Raw genomic sequence first — 23857 nt, 5'->3', positions numbered from 1 at the left:
GAGGATATGTAATGAATCCTGATATCTGTGCTGAGATGTGGAATCCTCAGGACTGGCGCAGATCAAATTCAAAGCAACCATCTGGTTAGGTCGATGATGTTGATGTGAGCGATGCCGAATAAGACAACCACATAGAGTAGGTTACGCATAAATGTGAATTTTCCAACATACCATAATGCGTATACCAGACTTAAGCATAGGATCTATTTTAGACACGCAATATTGATGATGTGTTTACTGGCACGAGAGCAAGACAACCTGCCACTCAGGCCTCGTTTACACTGCAGGTCTTGATGCCCAATTCTGATTTGTTACCTTTATCCGATTTTTTTGACCGTCCGTTTACTCGTTCTTTCAACTGTGACCCATATCCGATTCATGTGTTTACACTTGCCATACTATCTGAAACATTGCGCATGCTTAAAGGGTTCAATTATCTTGCACAGATGGACGAACACAAAATATGCTTGATGCTAGCTCTGCGATATATGCGAAGTTTGCCAAACATCACCATGATTTTGAGGCGAAGGAGGACGAAACGTGCCATCATTGCACATATGCTTCAGTTATTGTGTGTGAGAGAGATCTCAGGACTGGTGGGAGCATATTGGCTTTAAATATTAGCTTTAACGAGGAGCAGTGGGTCTGAAATTTTGTTGTGTACAACAATATGTTGTGTCAACGTTTGTTCACATTCCTCTCCTACGACGACACAAAGTTTCGTCGGGTCATCCGTCCCTTTGCAGAAGCGCGTCGGGGTTTCTCTCGATATTAAACCGCGGAGATGTTGCATAATGCCTCAGAAAATCCGATCTGCCTGTTTACATGACAGTCGCATTGGCACATATCGGATTTATTTCCACATATGAATGAGGCCTGAAACCGATCTCGAAATATCCGAATGCAATGTTTTTTTTTTTTCTGTTTACACTGTCATAGAACACATCCGATCTGTGTCACATATGAGCAAAAAATCGGAATTGGGTCACATTTCACTGACAGTGTAAACGAGGCCTTAGATGAGATCACAGCAATAGCAAACAACAATCGTCCAATCAAGTCCCACTGTACATTTTTTTCTTGTTCAAGAAGCCATTTTACTTGGATATACGTCACAATAGGAAATAAAAGACTATGGCAACTTCCGTTTCATGCCGACATTAACCCTCTGGGGTCGCCATTTTTTGCCGCGTTTTGCTCGATTTTTTTCACATAGCAGCAAAATAGACTTAAAATACTCTGTCATTTTTGGTCATACAGACTTAAGAAATGTGAAAAAATAAACTGTTAAATGTCTACTTTTTTATGTGTCCACTAACAATCGAAATAAAACATTGTGATTTTGTAAAATAAAGAAAAATAAACAGGGTGTGCTTTCTGCCTCTCTGTCTCTGTGAACTTTTTTTCTGGAGCTTGTCTCTAAACTTAAACAAAACTCAGCGAATACTAGTCACCCAGGCATGAGCTAGATTTCTTTTATAATCATTTAAGTGTGTACTTTTAAATGATCTAATTCAAAACTAAAACAAATATTCTCTGTTTATGTAATCTGTATGAAAAGAGAGAGGTGTCAGTTGTTCTCATTTCAGCTCATTATAGCTAATTATCTGTTAATGTGAACACGCCCACAGAGAGCACGCTCTATTCAAACTCAAATTATCTGAGGCAATACATGCAAACGTGTCAACGCCCACATCAACTCGATAAAACACACCAAGTTTAATCAGATTAATGTACTTTACGTCGTCTTGCGAGGCTGTGAGGAATAATCCTGGGAAATTTACCTCAGAAGCGCTGCTTTAGTTTCATTTCGAGGAGCAACGGATCCAGCTGAGGATTGTGAATAGTACGTTTTTTATTCTATTTTCTATTTCTTATTCTTATTTTAAGTGCTTTGTTCTAATTGTGATATTGAATAGTATCTGTAAACCGCAAAAGGACTGTTTAAATATGAATCGCGTGTGAATCAATGAACGGCACATATGTGCACTGTTGTTTACTATGTTACAGACGAAATATGAAAGATAACATTCCGTTGACTAGTTTTGGATAGATTATAAAGTTTTTACTGTAAAATAGACTACTGCCACATCAAATAAGCTTTTGTTAGTTTCATATGTTAAATATATAGCATGATTTGTCAAAAATAAACTCATCAACTAAAATTGTATTATAGTGTTTGTTCCAATGTAGGCTATATCAAACTAATGAATCCTTAACTTTGAAATACGTATGATAAAATGTATACTTTAAAAAAAGAAAGATTACACTTGAAATATTGTTAAAATTGTAATTGTTTTTGATTTACATGTGAACACTTTAATAAAATAGAAAACAATATATTTACAAAGTAGATGTAAAAAAAAATCTTAATAGGTATATAAGCCTTCTCATTAAATTATTTATTATTGTTTTTTTTATTAGTGACACATTTGGGGAGAGGATATATTCCAAAACTTTCTGAAAATACAGTATGAGAATTACAGTTTTTCTCAGTCGCTTTGGTGCATTTCTCACATCACTATTTACATTTGCACAACAGTTAGTTCAACCTCAACAACATTTAGTCATTTGTGCACATCATAGTAGCAGTTTCTCATTCCTTCCAACAAATTGCAAATGCTTTTGGACATGCATCAATTGCTTTCATACAACTCTCTGCTGTTTTATAACATTATCATTTGCTTATATCATGTCAGTCAAAATTAACTATACTTGTGAATGCTGAATAGTCATTCCATATAAAACTAATAGTCCTCATTTCATTGCTTGAGTCATTACATACAAAAATGTTGAACTAGTTGTCAAAACACATTTTTTTAAATCTTTTTTAATCGCCACTCGAGGAGATACTTTCATCGCTGCATAGCAAGAGATGATATTCTCTGTGATGTAGATGAAATTATGTGGCCAGACAGAGAGGAACGTCTGGATGTGCATGAATGATTACAGTACTATGTATGTTGTATGTTCAGTTCCAATATGTACTGCAATATTGTTTCCAGTTGTGCACAGATCTACCCAAAGGGAGTTTGTGTTTGTTGAAAATAAGGGTGTATTTTTTCTTTCGCACAATGCTGTGAACAAATTAAAATTGCAAAGAGCATATGCAGTAAAAATGTGAAACATACATATTCAGTGTCTTGTACTCAGTTACCTCACTAAATACAGTAATGTGTAACTTTACTGTATTTTTCAAATGGCTGTGCAAACAGTATATAGTGCTGTCTTGAGCATTTTCAGGTAGTGTCACCAAGATCTGACTTTTTTGCATTGGAAAACATTTACAGAGTAAACTGTCATAATGAAAACGTGACAAAGCCATTTGACTATCTTGTTCATAAACAATGGTGTCAGGACTTTTCATCTTGATGACACTGACACTTTCATTGACATGAATACTTGCTTTTGAGGAATGAGCGATCCATTTTGAGCAAGTGACACGCTTTTGCAGGTTATCAACTAGGTTTTGCTGTTTGTACTAATTGTTTTGAGAACTGCATGAACTGTTGTGCAAATGTAAATAGTGATGTGAGAAATGCACCAAAGCGACTGAGAAAAACTGTAACTGCACAATTACTAGAAATGTTTACCTTGAATATTATACAATTTGCATGTATAAAACAATTGTACAAAAATACTTTTTTTTTTTCAAGATGTTTCCAACTCTAACTTTGAACCAATTCTGTAGAATGGCCCATATATAGCCTATTTGAACAGGATTTGTTTCCAGGTATGACTATGTACTAAAAATGTGCTTTTGACTTTCTTTTATATTTGGATTATCTAGATAGATAGATAGATAGATAGATAGATAGATAGATAGATAGATAGATAGATAGATAGATAGATAGATAGATAGATAGATAGATAGATAGATAGATAGATAGATAGATAGATAGATAGATAGATAGATAGATAGATAGATAGATAGATAGATAGATAGATAGATATGTCATCACATTCTTTCTTGTGTGACACACCTGAATGAAAGGCGCATTATGTGAGTCATTGTCTTCTCAGGTGTGAATCACAGCATTATTCATGATCATTCACACCCCCACACATATTGCCTTTCCAAACAAAAAGTGTCTTATAAAATTCAAATCAATGTATTGTTTTATGTGAATGATTAGGCAGGATGATTTTCATATCATTTTGAAGCAAAAACTCTAGGCGACAACATCCAATGGATCATATTTAGTATGTGTTTTGTGGCCTTCTTTTAGAAACTTACATTTTTAGCTTTTTCAATAACCATGCATAAACATTATTCTCTCAAAAATACAAACGTGTACATACATGTTGCGCACATTATGGTAGCCCTGTTTGCGCTGAATAGAGTGTAATGACACCTTTGCCATTAATATGTTTATAAGCAAATTAAAAAAGCACATATGTCAGGGCATGTCAAAACATCTCAAGGACCCCAAAAACACCTTAGACCCCAGAGGGTTAAATTGATCATTATTAGTCAATATTGTATATTTGATTATGTATGTTACCTATTAAAGATGAATATTAAAACTTGTCTGTAACCTAGTGCTAATGTAAAGGGTTGGTAATAGGTTGTGTTACTATGTGCATGTAAAGATAGCGTTGTGTGTGAAAATGATATGTTGAAGATACACAAGCTTTACAAAATAATGCTTGTGTACTGAAATGTGCATATCCACCACTTATTGGAGTGGAGAGCAAAGTGATAGATTTTTTTCTGTAAAATTGCTTATATATCAGATACATTTTATCTAAAACTGTGCACTAGAATAAATCAGAATAATGATCAGCAAATCACATTGACCTTATGGTAACCAAGAGGTCCTTCCTCTCCATTATAATGACTTTTTTCATTTTTCATTATTCAACCATACTTCTTTCTAGAGTAGATTCCTATATATATACACACACACACACATATACATCTCCCATTCTCTACATTATAATGTTGTGATGTAAATGCAAATGCATTAGTAGCATATAAAACTAAAATTGTATATATTTATCCTCTTTTCCGCCCTCAGTTTTCTGCTGGATTCTTCTCTGGTGATGCATCAAGACGAAGATCACAGCCATTGTATCTACTAAAAGTCATCCGCCATATCCCATAACTATTTCATTCCACAAATACTAATTGATTTATGAGGACACACACATCCTGAGTGTACGATTATATGACCTATACTTATTATATATGTCTTTATTCAAAAGATCCCTGATGTGAAGGCTGCTCTTTACCTAAATGTCACAGCAATCCCTTCATTCTCACCTCCACGCTGCTACTGGGCAGATAAGGAGCCTCTGTGAAGCAAATGATGGCACTATACAGGAAAATTGGACTGTCTAAGCAATGATTAGGAGGCGTGAGAGATTGTAACGCATTCTGTAAGGACTCCACCGTCATTAAGGCTCATTTCTGAATGCAACTGCAGTTTTGCTTTGCTAACATTTCGTTTTCGTTGTGTGCCTTTTATTCTAGGTTCTGCTAGGACTAATGGAGTCATTCTCTCGAATGCTGACGCTAGTGCATTATAGTCTTGGGTCATGCTAATGGTACTGGGAATGATGCAATGAGTTATGCTTCAAATATCAAGAGTAAACTAGATTTTTACATTTACTGAAGAAAATGTTTTACCGTGTAAAACTCACCACCACTCTGGGGTTTTGGGAGTGTTTGCTGTAGTTGCTGAGGTGTTCTTAGGGGTTTTCAGCACACTGTGAGGTGGTTCTGATTTCCAAAAATAACAGTAGGCCTTAGAAAGTACCACTTAACTAAATCCTTCCAATGTGATAAAAAGATTATTGCCTTTTGTGTGCGTGGCCTGGTAAACTCTACATTATGGAGACAAAATGTCCCTAAATATGGCAATATACGAAATCGTTGTCCTTGAGGGGACATTTTTTGGTCCCCATAAGGAAAACCGCTTAGAAATAATACTAAGTGATGTTTTTTGAAAATGTGAAAATGCAGAAAGTTTTCTGTAATGGGTAGGTTTGGTGTAAGGGGATAGAATATACAGTGTGTAGAGTTCAAAAATCATTTGTCTATGGAAAGTCGCCTCACAACATGAAAACACAACATGTGTGTATGTTTGGTCCTGGAACCAAATGTCCGCACAAGTACAGTAAGAGCGGTAAATTTTGACCTTGTCTGACCTTTGGTCCCCATTAGTACAAACAAGCCTATAAATGACTGTATAGTTCATACAGTATAAAAATCATTACATATATGGAATGTCCCTGTATGTGTATGTGTGTGTGTGTGCGTGCGTGCGTGCGTGCGTGCGTGCGTGCGTGCGTGCGTATTTGTGAGTGTGTGTGAGAGAGAATCTTGCTAAAATCATATCTCTATGAAAAATAGAGTATTATTCTCAGTGTGCTTCTACAGTGCAGTCTGCAACAGGTTAATTCCAGTAAAAACGGTCATCTAGCAGATTACTGGAGCACACAGATCGATGTGAGAGTGGTTGACCCAGCGGCAGATCATAGTGCTTAGAGTTATAGTGCTTAAGGCTCTGGACCCATAGGGGTCATTGGGAATGTCAGAGTGACCAATATTATATTTGTCAGGAGGAGCTAAACCAACCAAAGAGAGTTAACTGATCACAATCTAAAAGGGGGTACCAAGAGGGTAGATGAACCAGGCGTTTGCAAACCATGGCTATAGAACTGACAGCCAGGAAGTGAGAGGTGCTGTGGAGAATGGGCAGGGTGGATGGTCAGAACTTGAAAGAAGGAAACAGTTTTGTTTTACATTTTTATTTTTCCTAAGCCCTATTCAGACAGTAATGGGGAATGTTACAACATATGCAGGGGCTAGTCTGTGATTTTATAGCCTTCCAAATCCAGAATGTCTGTGTTTTTCTCACACAGAGTAAAAATTCCTAGCCAAATATCCTACTATTTTCTGACAAACACCAAGTTTGTGTGGTAATGTAAATGACATCCTTATCCACGTCTCTGGAAAGAAAAAAAGAACAAAAAAGAAAAAAGAACAAAATCATGTAAACTTTTGAATGAATAATAAATAAATAGTTTCCTATTATTAAATGTATTGCCATGTTGAACATTCGTTGGATCACAGAACTCACTCCTCTACTGTCAACCAAAAGCATGGACCAATATTGAGTAAGCCTATGTATGAGAAACAATTACCATCTGAATAATCTCATGTTTCTCCTCTTGATTTTCAGAGAATGCAATTTATTTCGAGAAAGTGGTTTTATTTTTAAGCCGCATACACTGTCCATGTGATGCTGTCACTGTGCAGATTTCTCAACACATTTCCATTACTTTAGTTATCCCTTGCAAATACACATTATTTTGTTACCTGTAAGAAGGTCACTTATACCTTTGCATGACCACATAAGCTGCATTCTCCACCAGAAACCCTGTTGTGTTAAACAGCTTTATCCTAATCCATTGTAAAGAACAGCTTTATTTTGCTTTCACATTTTGTATAGTGCTATAGCCTCAGAAATGGTAGGGGAAACATTTCATATCATTGTAATTAAATTAAACATACCTGAAAGTTCTTAAAGTGTCCTGAGAAATGAAAGAGCAACCTCTGAGCAGATTTCATGAGAAATACTAGAGTTTGTACAGAAGCAAGCAGACGGTATGAAACAGACACCAGCAGAGAATATCCTAGAATTCTCAGCAAGAAATCACTGGACTCATAGTGCCTGGATTACTCACACCTCACCTCTCGGATAATTCACACTGCAATATGCACAGACACAATCATAACTGAGATTTGGCACAGAAGGCCAGCACTAACACGAGCCCTTCCATTCCCACCCTCTCTCGCACACAACACACTTTCATTCACACACAATTACTCCATGAATTCAATTCCTCTCATATACACAGGCCTCCGAGCTGAAAGGAATTGTACCCTTCCTTCCTATCTCTAATTCAATCATGCATGAAGACATATGCATGCAGAAGTACTGCCTCAGCTGGATCCAACAGAATATAAAGTTTCTTATTTTAGTCGTTGTGTCATTGGTTTATATTTGCCTAAGGTTTTTATTTTTTATTTTTTTAGTCTCTAACTTGACACATTTGACATCATTGGTTCTTGCGGTCAGGTTTGAATGTGCACAAGCGTGAAAGACAATTTGAAAGTGGACAATGTTCAGTATTTTTTGTGTCTGTTCCTTACATAGATGTTTTTGTATTGCTTTAAAAATCTTGGGTTAGCATGAATCATATGGACCACTTCTATAATAGCTGAATGATTATTTTATGTATGTTTTATTTTACAGCCCCTCACTGTACATTTTTTTTTTTTTTTTTGAAAAGTAACCCTTGTGAAAATAAGTGTGTTTAATTATTGAATGTATTGAACACTGTACTTCAAATCATAAAACTACACTCCTTTAAAGTATATAATAAACTGTACTTATTTTTCATGTCTTTTCCACAAGGGAAAGATCTCTGACAATCCCTACTCTGATCAGTTGCTGATCAAAATGTTTGACATAATTTGAGATGGACATATGATTACTCGGGTCTTTTAGCTCAGGAGAAAGACAAAGTCTCCATTTGTTCTCCATTTGATCTTGTTGCTTTCCTGAGGGAGCTATTGAAATAATAAAGAGATCTCTCAATGGTGATCTTTTTTTTTTTGTCATTTTTTTTTCTTTACTACAGGTCGAAAACCTAACAGCATATTATCCAGCCACCTAAACTTGAATTGGCTGAATATACACACAGGATTGTGGGGTTGAATAATGTATATAAGCAGCATCTGATGTTTTTTTTTTTCTTTTTGTGTGTGTGTGTGTGTGTGTGTGTGTGTGTGTGTGTGTGTGTGTGTGTGTGTGTGTGTGTGTGTGTGTGTGTGTGTGTGTGTGTGTGTGTGCTGATGCTGTTGAAATCTCCAGCCAACAGGGCACCAGAAAAACTGCTATCGCATCAAAAAAGATGGCATAAAAAAAGAATTAATGATCAGCCGATCAGTGAGGAGTGCCACTGCTCAAAGTCAGCAAGTGTTTGAAAAAACTACAGCAGAAAGAGAGAGAGCCTTTATCACACCACAGACTTGACCAGCTGTTCACAGTAGTCACAAAACACAGTCAGGCCTGTCTGTGTATAGCACAACAGAAGCAGCTCTCTGTGCACCTTTACTTCAAGCGAAATCAAAGAATGAACTGTTGTGACGTCATTTTGAACAAAATAAGGCCATAAGTCCATTTCAGGAGTTCGAAACAGCTTGGCAAATCAAACTTTCTAGAAAAGTTTGCTCCAGCTGGTATACACCTTTGAACTACCGTTGATCCATGGAAATTGCATAATAGGTCCCTGTGCTCTGGGGCTCTGCCTACGACGTGGAAATGTCCTGCGGTTCATTTCTTCTGTTCAGTCTGTCGAGGTCCGACAAAAGTAAAAACATGAACACACCGGGGAGCTGCTTTATAGTAGAAATTGTCAGTATAATTGAAAGTGACACTAGCCACGTTTCCATTACCCTTCAAATTGCGCAAATTGAAATTGTGAATGGAAACACGTCAATTTCGCAAAAACTCCCATTTATTGCAAAAAAGGTTTTTTTTAGGCAATTAAAAAAATGAATATTTCGCAAAACTACAATGGAAACAGTTTTTGCGTATTTGCACAGTGTTTTGCTAGTATGTAACATAAAAAAATATATATATTTCGTATTACTGATTTTTGTTTTTGTTTTTTCATTATTTTATTACAGGAATTATTGTTCATTAGTTATGTTTACAAGTAAACAACTTAAAATCTATAATGAGCACATCTTCATGATTTCTTATCATTTGCTTTAGGAAAATTGCATCCTATGTTTTAACTTTACTTAAAGCCATCAATGATGCATTTATAGAGGTTACTGTAGTATCACTCACAATAAGTATTTATAAGAACACAACACAATATATTCACTTTTATATTCACATTTGTTACCCCTAATTAAAGAACAAAACTGAACTTTGACGAGTATAAATCGGGGTCTTTAGTATGGCACACAGGCATTGATATTTCAGGAAGAGCTGCGCATATGGAAAAGATTGTGCAAGCTGCATCGATCCTCATCACACATGTACAAACAAACACACACATTCACAGTACACGGAGGAAAGGTCTGCGTGTATGCTGACATTTGGACGCCCGGCAGGAGTAGCTTTAAAGGCCAAGAGCAGCAGCTGACCCAGAGACTGCGGATGGTATGTTCCGCTGTGACTCGGCATCAGACTAAGACTAAAGACCACAACGAGTGAAAACAATGAGCCAATTATGGAGATGATATGACCGTGTGCTGAGACTCTGGATCAGCTCTGACTGAGACTGTGGGGTCAAAGCAATGGCCTGCTGTTATTTGGAATTCTAGAATAGAAGCTCATCTGTGAATTTGATGCTAAATCAATGGGCAGAAATGAAAAGGGTGGTTTGATGAATGAGATACAGAGGCTTGATAAGCAGAAGATGAAATCACTATACGAAGAATGTGACTGATGCTCATTGTTCCATAGAGGCTGTTCATTATAATAAGGTTTCATATTTGTCCTCTTGGTTGATGGGCTTAATTAAATGATACATCAGGAAGTGGCACCAGGGAATACATTAGTTCACCAACAGCAACCCTACAATGGCCTCAAAACTAAAATTCTAGCCTGTATCTCTGATGACAATGTGGCAATATGGTGATGTCAGGCATTGGATTGTGCACACATTCAACTAAATCTTTCCACAATCTACTCAATCTACTTTGTCTTCTACAAACTTGAAGGCAAATTGTATTACTTTTTACCATAAGGCAAGCTGAACTCCTGCACTAATCAATACTTTCTTACAATAAGGACTTAACACATTTAAAAAAATGTAAATGCTTTTCAATTCAATAGCATCATACAGGTATATACTATATATATATCGCAAAAATCAACAAGGTCTCAGCTTTCAAATTCTTTAAATTTTATCACAATATTCAAACAATAAATGCCATTTGGATGCTCTTTAATGTAGCATGACAGATTGTATAGCCTTAGTTCAAGCTGCAGCAAGGAGCGCACGTGAACCGTTTATCTCATCTTCTTTACTACTAGTTATAGCATGAATTAAACATGAATGAATATCAGAAAGTATGTTCCAAGAAACAGAAGAACTTATTTAAATGTATCACATCTCAGTGTTTCAACCCCAGAAACAAGTCAATAAAACAGCTTGTACACGTCACGTTGCTCAGGAAAGCCATTGAGTATGGGATGAATATAGTATCAACATGATTAACATGTGCAAGCACAATTATCCATGAACTTGATAAATGTTGCAGATATGTTTTACTATCCACAACCAAATGCCTTTCAACTTGCTTGTGCAAAATTCAAAATTGAATGAATGTGTAGCAATTTGTACAAATAGAGACATTTTTGTGAATACCAATGTTTTCTTTTGTATTAGTGTATCATAATTTGTGCATGCAACAAACAAGATGTGCATATGTGGATCAGGTGACACGCATTCATTGACGTCTTTTCTGAGTCAATCTCATTTGATTCATTTGGATTTTGAGACTTTCTTTTTCGCGTTTTTTCAGCATTTCACAACCCACACACAAACAACTACAAATGAACAGGCCTGGTGCTAATTATTAATGTGTGCACAACTACCCATCTATTTGACGAATTCACAAATGTGTGTCACTACATTTAAACTAATACAATACAACTTGTGTGAGCAAAATCCAGAATTGCATGAATGTGCAGCATTTTGTACAAAAAGATACATAGTTGTTAAAAAAATACGGACCATACATTTTTTTTTTTTAAATTATCGTAGTTTTTGTCCAACTCCATTGACTTGTAACATCCAATACGTTTGAATGCGTTTTAGGAAGGATTGTTCCAGTGCACATATGCAGCCATTCTGGAGGTGGAAAGCGAAAGAAACCTAAAATTCTCGGGACAGTAGCATGTGTCCAAAATTTTATCTTAACCGTTCTATTTCATCAGAAACGATCTGTAAACAGGGCTTTAAGTGTAAAATACCGAACTTGTCCTTTAAGTTACTAGCCTGGATGCCAGCAGAACTTAGCCCCGCCCACAATTTTTTTAGGTCGGGAAGTTCGGTCTGGAGTCGATCCGTTGAGGAGCTATTATGCCCGAACAAAAATTGTTCGGACCAATCAAATTGTCAGGGCGGGCTTTATACGATGATGGACAGATGAGCAACGTAACGTAATCATCCACGTCACCAACGAGCGCTTGGGTTGAATTCGTTTACAACAAAGATGACTGCCGCTGGAGAATTGTTATTTCACGAGTTCACACTTACAAATAAGTCAGATAGAATAAATGCATATTTGGCGTGCTGTCCGAGGAGAGGCTCCAGGATCGGTATTCGGCCCGAACCCAAAGTACTCCCCCCGTATTCCAGGCTGTGGAAGAACAAGCCGAGAGTGAGTGGAGGGATGCTGAAAACTGTCAAGAAATGTTAGGTGAGTTGACAGAGTGAATAAATATATGCTTCCTCTCATGCTGATAGTGTAGACCGTAGACGGTCATTGTTTGATGACAAGTTGATTGGATTGATTATTTGAACGTGCTCCTGTCGAACTTTGTTTATAATAAAACATTATGTGTAGATTCCGCCATCGCGCCTGTTATAGAAGATATCAACAGCGCATTGATTTTAAAAGAGGGACAGAGAACCGCGATCAAGGCATTTGTAGATCGGAAACATGAATGAAAAACATACGTCACTTACTCCGTTGCTCTGATTGGTTGTAGGCAGAGCCGTTGACTATCCAATTGAGTGCAGAGGCATTTTCCTTCCTGGTTCGGTTGAAACACGCCCCATAATCAAAGCTCAATGGAGCAGTATCACACTCACATTCTGACTAGAATCTGAGTATGACGACGTCAGGCTATTAAGTTACACCTTAAGCTGTACCTTATCGTTAATATGTGTTTCCCGAAACGTTCTTAGTTAAGTAAACCTTCTGTAAGTCCTACGTTCGGAAGGTTGGTCTGGACCACTCTTAGCTTTACCTTATTACTGTTGCAGGTCTATACGAATATAATTCTGAAGTTTTAATGTACCCAGACAGTGTTCAATTAGGCTAATTCAAGTGTTTTCATGCAAAGAATAAAATTGTCATTATACGGATTGTTGTTAGATTTTTAATTATATCATCCAAAGGTGCATCAGTTGGCGAACCATTAAAGGCTTAAAAGTCTATTTAAAGGGAATCATTGTGGTGGGGAGTTTGCTCAAACTATGGCAGCGATACAGCGAATGAACTGCAATATGAACTGCATATATTGCATATTCTGCATATTCTTTCCAATGAACTGCAGTAGCCAAGGCGACATCTAGTGTATATATATATGCACCAGTCTGCGCACACGTCACACAGCAGGATGCGCGCGCGCGCCCTCAGATCACTTGGACGTGGCTGTGTTCAAGAGGTAAAAACTATATAAATACTGTTCGTTTTCTCACACAAACCGCTCGTTTCATGTCTTAGGCCATCAATGTGTACTTACGATGGGGAATTGTTTAATTTGGACGATGGGGAATTGTTTTAATTTGGACTCTGTGCATGCTCTTTGAGATAGTGACCATAGACCTGCATTATATGACTGACAGACAAGAACGGTTTGACCTAAAAATATAAAAATTGAAACTACTGGGGGAAAAAAGACACCTACATCTTGGATGCCCTTGAGGTAAGCTAAAACATACCAACATTTTATTTCAAAGTTAACTATCCCTTTAAGCAGCTTCCTAAGGTATAGTTCGGGGAACACGTCAATCAATGGTATACCTTTAGTTAAGTTTTACCTTAAGAGTCTTCGTAGCGCGCTAAGAGGCAGCGTTATCGGGAAACCCAGCCCAGCTCAGTACAGTTCTCAAATAATAGTGTCAATGCAGGCAGATCAATAATATTGTTAAATATAAAGTGACAAAAAAGGGCAAACTACAGCTACAGGTTTTAGGAAAAGGAAAAATCTCAAAGAAAAAAAAAACATACATTGTCTGCAACATAGTCATTTATTAACATTTCATTGTCTTCTCTTGTTTTTTCATGTGTTCATAATTTCTTTGTATGACAGCCTGGCTAAAAATTATGTCTGTACAATTTGGAATGTTTGTGTTATCACAAATAAACACTTGACTCCAGGCACAACTACACAATACGCTTACAAAAATCTTTAACACATTTGTAATACTATTTAAATAAAGGGTGAATCTGACAATATTCCTTTGCCTCACCTTTCCACAGGGGATCCCACAGCATCAATACTAATTTGTGATAATTCTGCACAATACAAAGCAATAAAATAAATTGTTTTTGTCTTAATTAGGCAAATTTCATACACAATGGCAATTCAAAGTGCTTTACATAGAAGAAATTTAAATAATAAAAAGAAATAAGAATAATTAAAACAATTCAGAAAAATAAACTACAGTACAAACAGTCGGACGAACAGTGGCACAGTGCTCATTCATTAAATGCATAGCTAAACAGATGTGTTTTGAGTCTGGATTTGAATGTGACTACTGTAGGAGCACATCTGATCTCTTCTGGAAGCTTAAGAATTTATTCAGCTGATTGAAGACAACTTTTTCAAAGATCTTGCCTATGAAAGGAAGATTTGAGATCGGTCTATAGTTGCTTAATATGGTCTTATCCAGATTGCTCTTTTTCAGGAGGGGCTTGACAACTGCAGTTTTAAGGGAGTTTGGAAAACTCCCAGAGAGAAGTGAGGCATTTACCACTTCTAATTAAATGATTTTATTATAATGCATTAAATGATTGGTGTCATGCTGCAGTGACCTCACCCTTGCAGGCTCACAATTGGCTTATTCAGTGGTTGAGAGCAGCCATTTTGGGTTGACATCGTTGTAGTCCTTAGTTTGCAGCACTTAAGTCCCACTTCAGTCAGCACTTAAGAATCAGTCTTATACTTAACTGAAAGTTGCTTTTAGCTTCTTTATAAAAGTCTCCTACTTTTAGAGAAGTCCTACTTTTTACTAAGAATTTTTTGACACTTAAGTCAAAGCTTAAGACTATTCTTAAAGGGGTGGTTCGGGATTTTTGACATCGGACCTCATTCACCACTTCAAAGAGCATGCACAGAGTTCAAATTAAAACAATTCCCCATCGTCCAAATTAAACAATTCCCCATCGTAAGTACACATTGATGGCCTAAGACACGAAACGAGCGGTTTGTGTGAGAAAACGAACAGTATTTATATCGTTTTTAACTCTTATACACAGCCATGTCCAAGTGATCTGATCTGACGTGTACGCAGACTGGTGCATAGATATATACACTAGATGTCGCCTTGTCTACGGCAGTTCATTGGAACGAATGTCTTTAAGGCGACATCTAGTGTATATATCTATGCACCAGTCTGCGTACACATCAGATCAGGGGCCGTATGTATAAAGCCACTCAGAGTAAAATGTTAGTCTTAAGTCTCTCAAAATTCTAAGAATGACGTCACTTTACTTTTATTCCTAGACTTAAGAATAAGTGTGATTCATAAAGGTTCCTAAGTGTCAAGACTAGGTCTCAGCTCCTAAATTATTTAAGAGAGCTGAAGAGGTCTCCTAACCTAGTTAGGAGTAACAAGATGGCCGCAGAGAGGAGGAGGCCACGCACTTTTCAATGAAAATATGATGTATTGGAGTTACAGTAAATGATGACGGAGTTGATCAAACAATAAAAGTTTGATCATCAAGGGATCCTTTTTCGAACTGACTTTTAAGAAATTTTATAGCAATGAAATGAAAGGAAAGTAATAATTACATTGTTGCTGACTGGAAAAAAAGCAGCAGTGCACCGGTGATGACTTGAGCTCATCAGTCCACTGTAAGCAGGGTCTCAATAGCACTATTGTGGCACTGACCACATCAAATACAGTAGTGGCTAAAAGTGATGTGCAGAGTTTTTATTTTTAATTTTTTAATGACCCTACAAGTTTGCTTAAACCATCAAAATATGAGGAAAATGGTGTTTTGTTCATCCCTCATATTTAAATTTTTTAAAAATATATAAATATAAAAATAAACTTAGTGAAGATATTTATCTGACAAAATTATTTCAAGTCAAGTCGCTTTTTACAATACAGATTGTTTCAAAGCAGCTTTAAAGTGATAACAGGAAAATAATGCAACAAAGTTAGTTTGGGCTGAACAGCAGCTCTAGAAGAACATAGTGCCATTGTACAGCTTAAGTAAGTTCGATGATGATTCATTTCCATTGTAAAAGATCATTAGTCATTAGTTATCTATTTAGTTCATTATACAGTCGCTCTGGAGAAAACAGTGATGTCTTCGTTCAGCTCAATTCAGTTCAGAGACAATGGTGTCAATGCAGGCAGATCAATAATATTGTTGAAAAAAGGCCTAACTACAGCTACAGGTTAAAAATAAAAATAAAAAAAATAAAAAGCTTACAGGAGAAAAAAGAAATTATACATTGTCTGTAACATAGTCAGTTATTAATATTTCATTGTCCTCTCTTGTTCATTTGTTTGACAGCCTGGCTAAAAATTATGTCTGTACAATTTGGCATGTTTCATTGTGTTATCACAAATAAACAATTGACTCTAAGCACAACTACACAATACACGTACAAAATATTTAACACATTTTTAATATTTGAATAAAGGGTGAATCTGACAATTTTCCTTTGCCTGACTTATGGCCACTACTGTATGGCGGTTCATTGACTATGCAAATCTCGCAGCAAAATAAAGCCACTTTAATGAGTATTTCGGGCTTTCCTGAGTTGTTGGATCCATTTATGGAACTCATGTTTGCATAATTGTAAATGAGGAGACACACATCAACAGAAGAGGATTCAACAGCATAAATACTAATTTGCGAAAATTTTGCACAATGCAAAGCACAAAAAAAAAAATATATATATTTATATTAAAGTGTCTTAATTAAATGATTTTATTATAATAAAATTAAATGATTGGTGTCATGCTGCAGTGACCTCACCCTTGCAGGCTCACTATTGGCTGATTCAGTGGTTGAGGGCGGCCATTTTGGGTTGACATCACTGTAGTCCTTAGTTCACAACACTTAAGTGCCACTTCAGTCAGCACTTAAGAATCAGTCTTATACTTTACTGAAAGTTGCTTTTAGCTGCTTTATAAAAGTCTCCTACTCTTAGAAAAGTCCTACTCTTTACTAAGTATTTTCTGACACTTAAGTCAAAGCTTAAGACTATTCTTAAGAGCATTTCTTAGAAGTTTTATACATACGGGCCCAGATCACTTGGACATGGCTGTGTATAAGAGGTAAAAACGATATAAATACTGTTCGTTTTCTCACACAAACCGCTCGCTTCGTGTCTTAGGCCATCAATGCGTACTTACGATGGGGAATTGTTTAATTTGGACGACGGGGAATTGTTTTAATTTGGACTCTGTGCATGCTCTTTGAGGTGGTGACCATAGATCTGCATTATATGACTGACAGACAAGAACGGTTTGACCTAAAAATATCAAAATTGAAACTACTGCGGAAAAAAAGACACCTACATCTTGGATGCCCTTGAGGTAAGCTAAAACATACCAAAACATTTTTTCAAAGTGAACTATCCCTTTAAACAACGTGGCGCAGGACGTGAAAATGATAACTGCGTCGGACTGAAACTACACTGAAAAAATATTTTCATTCATCCAATTAAAAAATTTTAGGGTAATGGTTCACATCTATATTTTATAACTTGAGCCAATGAAAAATAAATAACTTGCCCTTACCAATATTTTCTATGTCTATGAAAACTATTTTATAAAACTTGGCACAAAGCATATTTTTCTTGTTGAAAAAAATCAATTAATTTAAATTCTATTTTTGATCTAAACAAAAATATATAGATTTAATCAAAACAAAAATTCTCATTTAATAAATATGTATTAGAAATTATTTGTTTTCTCCAATTAAATAGATATTGATTTAATAATACAATTATTTCTCATTTTTAAAAATACAAGTTAATAGAAATTATTTATTTTAAACAAACAAAAAGATATGGATTCAATAAAACATATTTCCCATTAAGGAACATTAATTAATCTTGTCCAAAATCAAATAAAAAAAGACACATAATTTTCATTAAATCGATATTTATTAAATTTTTATATACATTACTTCCACACATCCACAATTTCGTGTCAGATTTTCAACTTTTTCAACATTTGCGACAGACAGCAAGTCCCTCAGAACCTCTTGACCCTCAAGTATGATTCCAATGTTTGTGGGTATACAGCTTGTGCATCTCTGATGACAAAGATTTCCATGGTTTCTTCTGAAGAGTGTTTTCAGCCTCTTCCTTCTCCAACACCTGGAAAAGAATTTAGGAAGGAGAAAAGAAAAAGAAAAAAAGAATAAGGAATCAATACAGCTTGGGTTTCCCCCCAAATTAGTTTACATAATACTAATACTTCTAACTAATTATAAAATTTACTCCAATTTGTTGTTGACATATAAATATAAGTTGCACAAACTTTCCAGCACATGGGACTCTGATTTTAGCTGAAAGTAATTGTTTCTATATTTGAAATTAGCCTTCAGACTGTTATCAGACATATATCTGAACATAGTCTGATGGCTAATTTTGAAGTGGACAGCCATATCTAGCATTTTCACATCTCTAAAGTAATCTTTCCTTACCAGGAAATCTTTGATGAGGTCCTCCACTGTTTCTCCCATATGGATGAGATATTTCAGTGCTCTTTGTATCGGTGTCAGTATCCTGCATCAAGATAGTACAAATTTGGCATGAGGGTACATTATGGTCAACAAATTTTAGCACAATATACGTAATCAGTTGATATAATAATTATTATAATATATGATTCAATAGTGTGTCAATCCTATTACTAACGCCACGAAAAAATGTCTGCCCCCCCCCCCAGTGTCCTCTAGCTGCTACTACACTTTTTTGAAAACCAACCGACATCAACCGATTGGCGCCAATGCAGCAATACTTCTATGCATACAATCCATAATTAAATGACCATTGTGAGTGTCGACAGTCATACGTGTTAGATAACGTTACCATTAATCACAAGTGAACGTCAGTCCTTTTACATGTAAGTTAACTTCAGCTCCTTAATTGTTGATCAGGTTTCTATGGTTTTAACCAGAGAACGTCGTTCTTATGACGCTGCATCGAGATAACGTTATGTTCAATGATTAAACGTTCACGTTAATTACCATTGTAAAATCAAAATAAGCCAGGGGTAAACGTATATGTTCCCTTTTGTAATCGGTCAGGAATTGATTAACGTCGACACATTAACGTTAACTTGCCAAGTGTAAACTAAGCTAGCTAACACATTTTTAAACTAACGTAAGTTACATAACGATATCTAACAGATAAATTCGGCAGAGCAACATGTCTTGTACAGGCTTCTAAATATACAGCAGCACATTTAAATGGTTGTTTGTTTCACTTACTTCAGTTTATCCGCGATGAAATCTGATTCTCTCTGGAGCAGCAAAGTGATCCACGGAACGTAGAAGAGCGGTTACAGCGGTCTGCTGACGTGGTCGTTGTCCTCGAGAAGATTTGTGTTTAATGCCCATGCGCAATCCTGTGTGTAACCTTGAAATTGTACATTCGTCGAAACAAATATTTCTTATTTGAGCTCTTAATGAAAAATATTTATATTTAACTATGTTTTGAACGAAAAAAATATTATTTGAAAAATAAAGCAAATAATGGTAAACTGAATTGAAAGACAAATTATTAATTGGATGAAGTACTGCTTGAAAACCTTTTTACAGTGTAGCAAAAAACACTTGCGTCGCGCTTGGCGCTGCATTGTGCCGGGTTTAAGATAGGGCCCTAAGCGTCTTAAATGGGGAAGAACGCTTTATTACGCTGCCGTTGTCTGTTTTAGCACATACTGCCATCTAGTGGCAAAAGGTTTCCTCAGACAGCTGTGTGTGGATCGTGCAAGGCTAACTGGCGAAATGAAAGTCTCAAAATCCAAATGAATCAACTAGGATTGACTCAGAAACGAGTCAATGAATGCACGTGTGTCACCTGATCCACAAATGCACATCTTACTTTTGGTTTTGTATTAACAACTATGTCTCTATTTGTTCAAAATGCTGCACATTCATGTGATTCTGTATTTAGTTTAAATGTAGTGACGCACATTTGTGAATTTGTCAAATGGGTAGATGGGTAGTTGTGCACACATTAATGATTAGCACCAGGCATGTTCATTTGTAGTTGTTTGTGTGTGGGTTGTGAAATGCTGAAAAAACGCGAAAAAAGAAAGTCTCAAAATCCAAATGAATCAAATGAGATTGACTCAGAAAAGACATCAATGAATGCGTGTCTCCTGATCCACACATGCACATCTTGTTTGTTGCATGCACAAATTATGATACACTAATACAAAAGAAAACATTTGTATTCACAAAAAATTATATTTGTACAAATTGCTACACATTCATTCAATTCTGAATTTTGCACACGCAAGTTGAAAGGCATTTGGTTGTGGATAGTAAAACATATCTGCAACATTTATCAAGTACATGGATAAGTGTGCTTGCACATGTTAATCATTTTGATACTATATTCATCCCATATTTAGATGGCGTGAGCGCATGGTATATAATTGCATGCTATAAATAATCCATAACCATTTGCGGTATAATTTCAGTTTTAATTAGGTTAACTGGGAGGTGAAAGTTTGGTAGTATAAGGTATTTTATATGTGTTTTCATAGTCGTATAAATACCGCTTTCAGAACTGTCATGTCCGTAACAGAGAATGATGTTATTACTTATTATTTTTATCTTAAGTTAAGATTCTTAAAGTTACTTACTTTTAAGTTAGTCTTTACTTACATTGCTGTCTAGAAGAAACAACTAGACATAGATCTCATTTGCATTGTTTCTTTTCTTAAGGTATTGTCCAAAAAAACCTTAATGATGTCAAGAGACAATCAGAACAAAGAAAGAGAATATAACCAGAAAGCATCAAACTACCTCTGATGGACAAACAGGGCATTGTCTGAAGAAGAACCAAAGCAGGGGCTCTGAAATTGACCATTATTATTATTGACACTGGCATATTTCACATTAACTGCATGCCTCCACTGAGCAGTGCTAGCATACAGCCGGGCTGTCATTCTATGTTGGCCAGTCTCCATCCCACGAGTCTCTTTGAGTTAATTAATCTGTCTGAATCTCTCTGCAATATACATGCCTGAATGCATACACTTTCCCCCAGGCGTGTGTTCAAACACAGTGGGACGGAAGTTGATATAACAAACCTGTCAAACACTGCTGAGATCGTAACTTGCGTATGACAAGCCATCAATCCAAATAAAAATGAAGAATCCTCTGTCAGGCCAGATGTTAATGGTAATTATAATGCATTTCTCTAAAAGAATAACCAAATAACAACAATGCTATGCACTTATAAACCTACATAAGATGCAAATTAAGAAAAAGAAAGGTTTGAAAGCTCTCACATACACGATTGTTGAAGTTTCTAAACAAGTGAATGGTTGTTGATGAAGATTATAATAGCAAAGTGACAAAGTGATTTTTCGTGACAGGCTGTATCCGAAAGCACACACTTTCCTGCCATATAGTAGTACAGTATGTGAAAAAAGTTGTATGTCAGAGTTCACAGTAGGGCTGGGCGAAATGGGCAAAACAAATAATTATCACGATAACTGTTTTAAATCAGTCGATATCGATAATTATCACGATTAATGTCAAATCTTTATTTCTTTCAAGTTTAAAGGCAGATTTTTGCTCCTAAGTGAAAGTTGTAGAAACCAGAGAGTTAATTGTGGTTTTAAACTACTCTTTATTGTCAGAACATATCATGACAAACACTTGCCAAACGGGTGAACATTTCACAAATATGAGGTAGAACATTCAAACATTTGTCATTTGTCATTTTTCCTTAACAAAATAAATATCTTAATAGAAAAATTAATTTCTTAGTTTCTGCATGTGCTAATGGGGGATATTGTTTCACGTCTTGAAACAGGTTTGTGTTGTCTGACTTTGATGGCACGTATCTTCAGCACAGTTTGCAGTGCAGGCTGCAATATTAATATTACATACGAAACGCATATTTGACAGTGAGTTGACAGTAGTATTAGCTTGAGTTAGAATGCAGATTTACTATGTTAAATTTATGTTCATTAAAAAAAACAGTAACATCTGTTAAACAAAAATGAACAACCTCATTTTTATTTGGTAAAATGTAATATTCTGACTGTTTGAGTCTTATTAAAATTAACCATTGGTCATCCAGTTTCATGCATTTAGATCATGATAACCACAGATAAAACCAGGCATAGCCTATAGCACCTCACTATCATGGCAACATGTAACTTTATGGTTTATATGGTATTTGTATGAAAAACCATAAATACATTATTAAATACTGTAATTATATTCCATTAGTCCTTTATTACATTGTCTACATTAATAATATAGTACAATTCAATATGTATATCCCACATTTCACGGTGCAGTTAATATTGCTAGGCTAACGTTACAGTAAAACCATGGTAAATGATGGGAATTTGTAGACGGAAAAGCCTTCTGACTGTATCGTTGCGCACAGTGTTTCTCCTGTTTGTCAGCGCTGTTTGATCTGCCTTTAAACTGGTTTAAATCACTGAGACATTTGTGTTCTTCGCTGAATTCAAGCGCTTCTCACTGGATATTGTGACTGAGACCGATCAGAGTAAACGCATCTGCTCTAGTGAGCTCGCGCTGCCGTTTGGAATTTGATCCGAGCGGATAAATGGTCCGTGTGGCGCGCGGTTCAAATGTGTTTCGTTCCGATTTTGGCGCATAAACATTATCGAACATTTATCGAACTCTTGATATCATTTTATCAAGAAAGAATTCAATCGCGATAATTGTCGTTATCGTTTTATCGCCCAGCCCTAGTTCACAGTATATAAAACAGTAGGTGAAGCACACATCCAATGGAAGCTTTACTATCCCATGGGGCCACCGGAAAATATTTGTAAATGGCAGTGAAGCGACACAATTTACGATGGTATGGTAGGTCACGTGATAATGGCAAAATGACAAATGTAGTCCGGATTACATTCATACTAAAGTCATACTATATAGAACATAGTTTTTTAATGGTTACAAAGTAATTATTTGCTCAGAAATAATTACATTTGTTTGCCTCAAAAGAAGGCAATGCTCTTAGTACAAACTCCACTTTCTCATTTTTTTTTTTTTTGAGTTTAGAAAAGATCTAAAAAGTAGAACTAAACCTTTCTTCTCTTAGCTATTGAGTATCTCTCCAAAACTACAGGTCTGAGCAACATCCATTTATTCATTTACTAACATCTATTCATAGTTTTGTTTACCAGTTGTTTGCATTCACAGCACCTGACAAACCCGAATAAGAAGGTCACAAGGGCCCTTAACATCTCTTAGCAGCATATGACAGTGCACTACACCAGTAAGATATGGACAAGATCTGTGAGTTGGAGTGGATGTAGGGTTCTTGTAGCTTACAGGTGATTAGTCCAGGATCCTTGTGAGACAGAGACAGAGAGAGAGATGATCCAGATAAGGGGACATCAGAAGAGGAAGGATCATGTTAACAGCACACTGCCCAGAGCTCTTGTGTGTGGCTCTACATAATGCATATATAAGTAATGCAGCAGCATGGTGATTTGCATGATCCGTTCTTGTGTATAGGTTCAGTCAACTGAGGGTTGGCGTATTAAAAAGAGTTTTATGATGCTTGTTTCTCCTGTCACAGAGTTAATATAGTGTTACGGAACAGCAAAGGCCGTATGTGCAAATACTTGAAAGATGCCTCATTTGCTTCTTAAACATTTC

At 36.1% G+C, this 23857-nt stretch overlaps 1 protein-coding gene and 1 long non-coding RNA gene across 5 annotated transcripts in view; both read right to left on the bottom strand.

Annotated features, from left to right (window-relative positions):
- Window positions 1-23857, bottom strand: part of grid1b (glutamate receptor, ionotropic, delta 1b) — a 503970-nt gene that overhangs the window by 440260 nt on the left and 39853 nt on the right. The gene's annotated exons all lie outside the window — the stretch shown is intronic.
- Window positions 18133-19546, bottom strand: LOC309484754. The gene is made up of 3 exons (XR_014200964.1): window positions 19457-19546; window positions 18668-18749; window positions 18133-18338 (listed from the first exon to the last, which is right to left on the bottom strand). It is a non-coding gene; the product is annotated as an uncharacterized lncRNA (long non-coding RNA).

The sequence above is a fragment of the Leuciscus leuciscus genome (genome assembly GCF_965113295.1).
Source record: "Leuciscus leuciscus genome assembly, chromosome: 21".
In the NCBI taxonomy this organism is placed as follows: Eukaryota; Metazoa; Chordata; class Actinopteri; order Cypriniformes; family Leuciscidae; genus Leuciscus; species Leuciscus leuciscus.
Note: the sequence above shows the minus strand (reverse complement) of the source record. Positions and strands in the feature narration are given on the sequence as shown.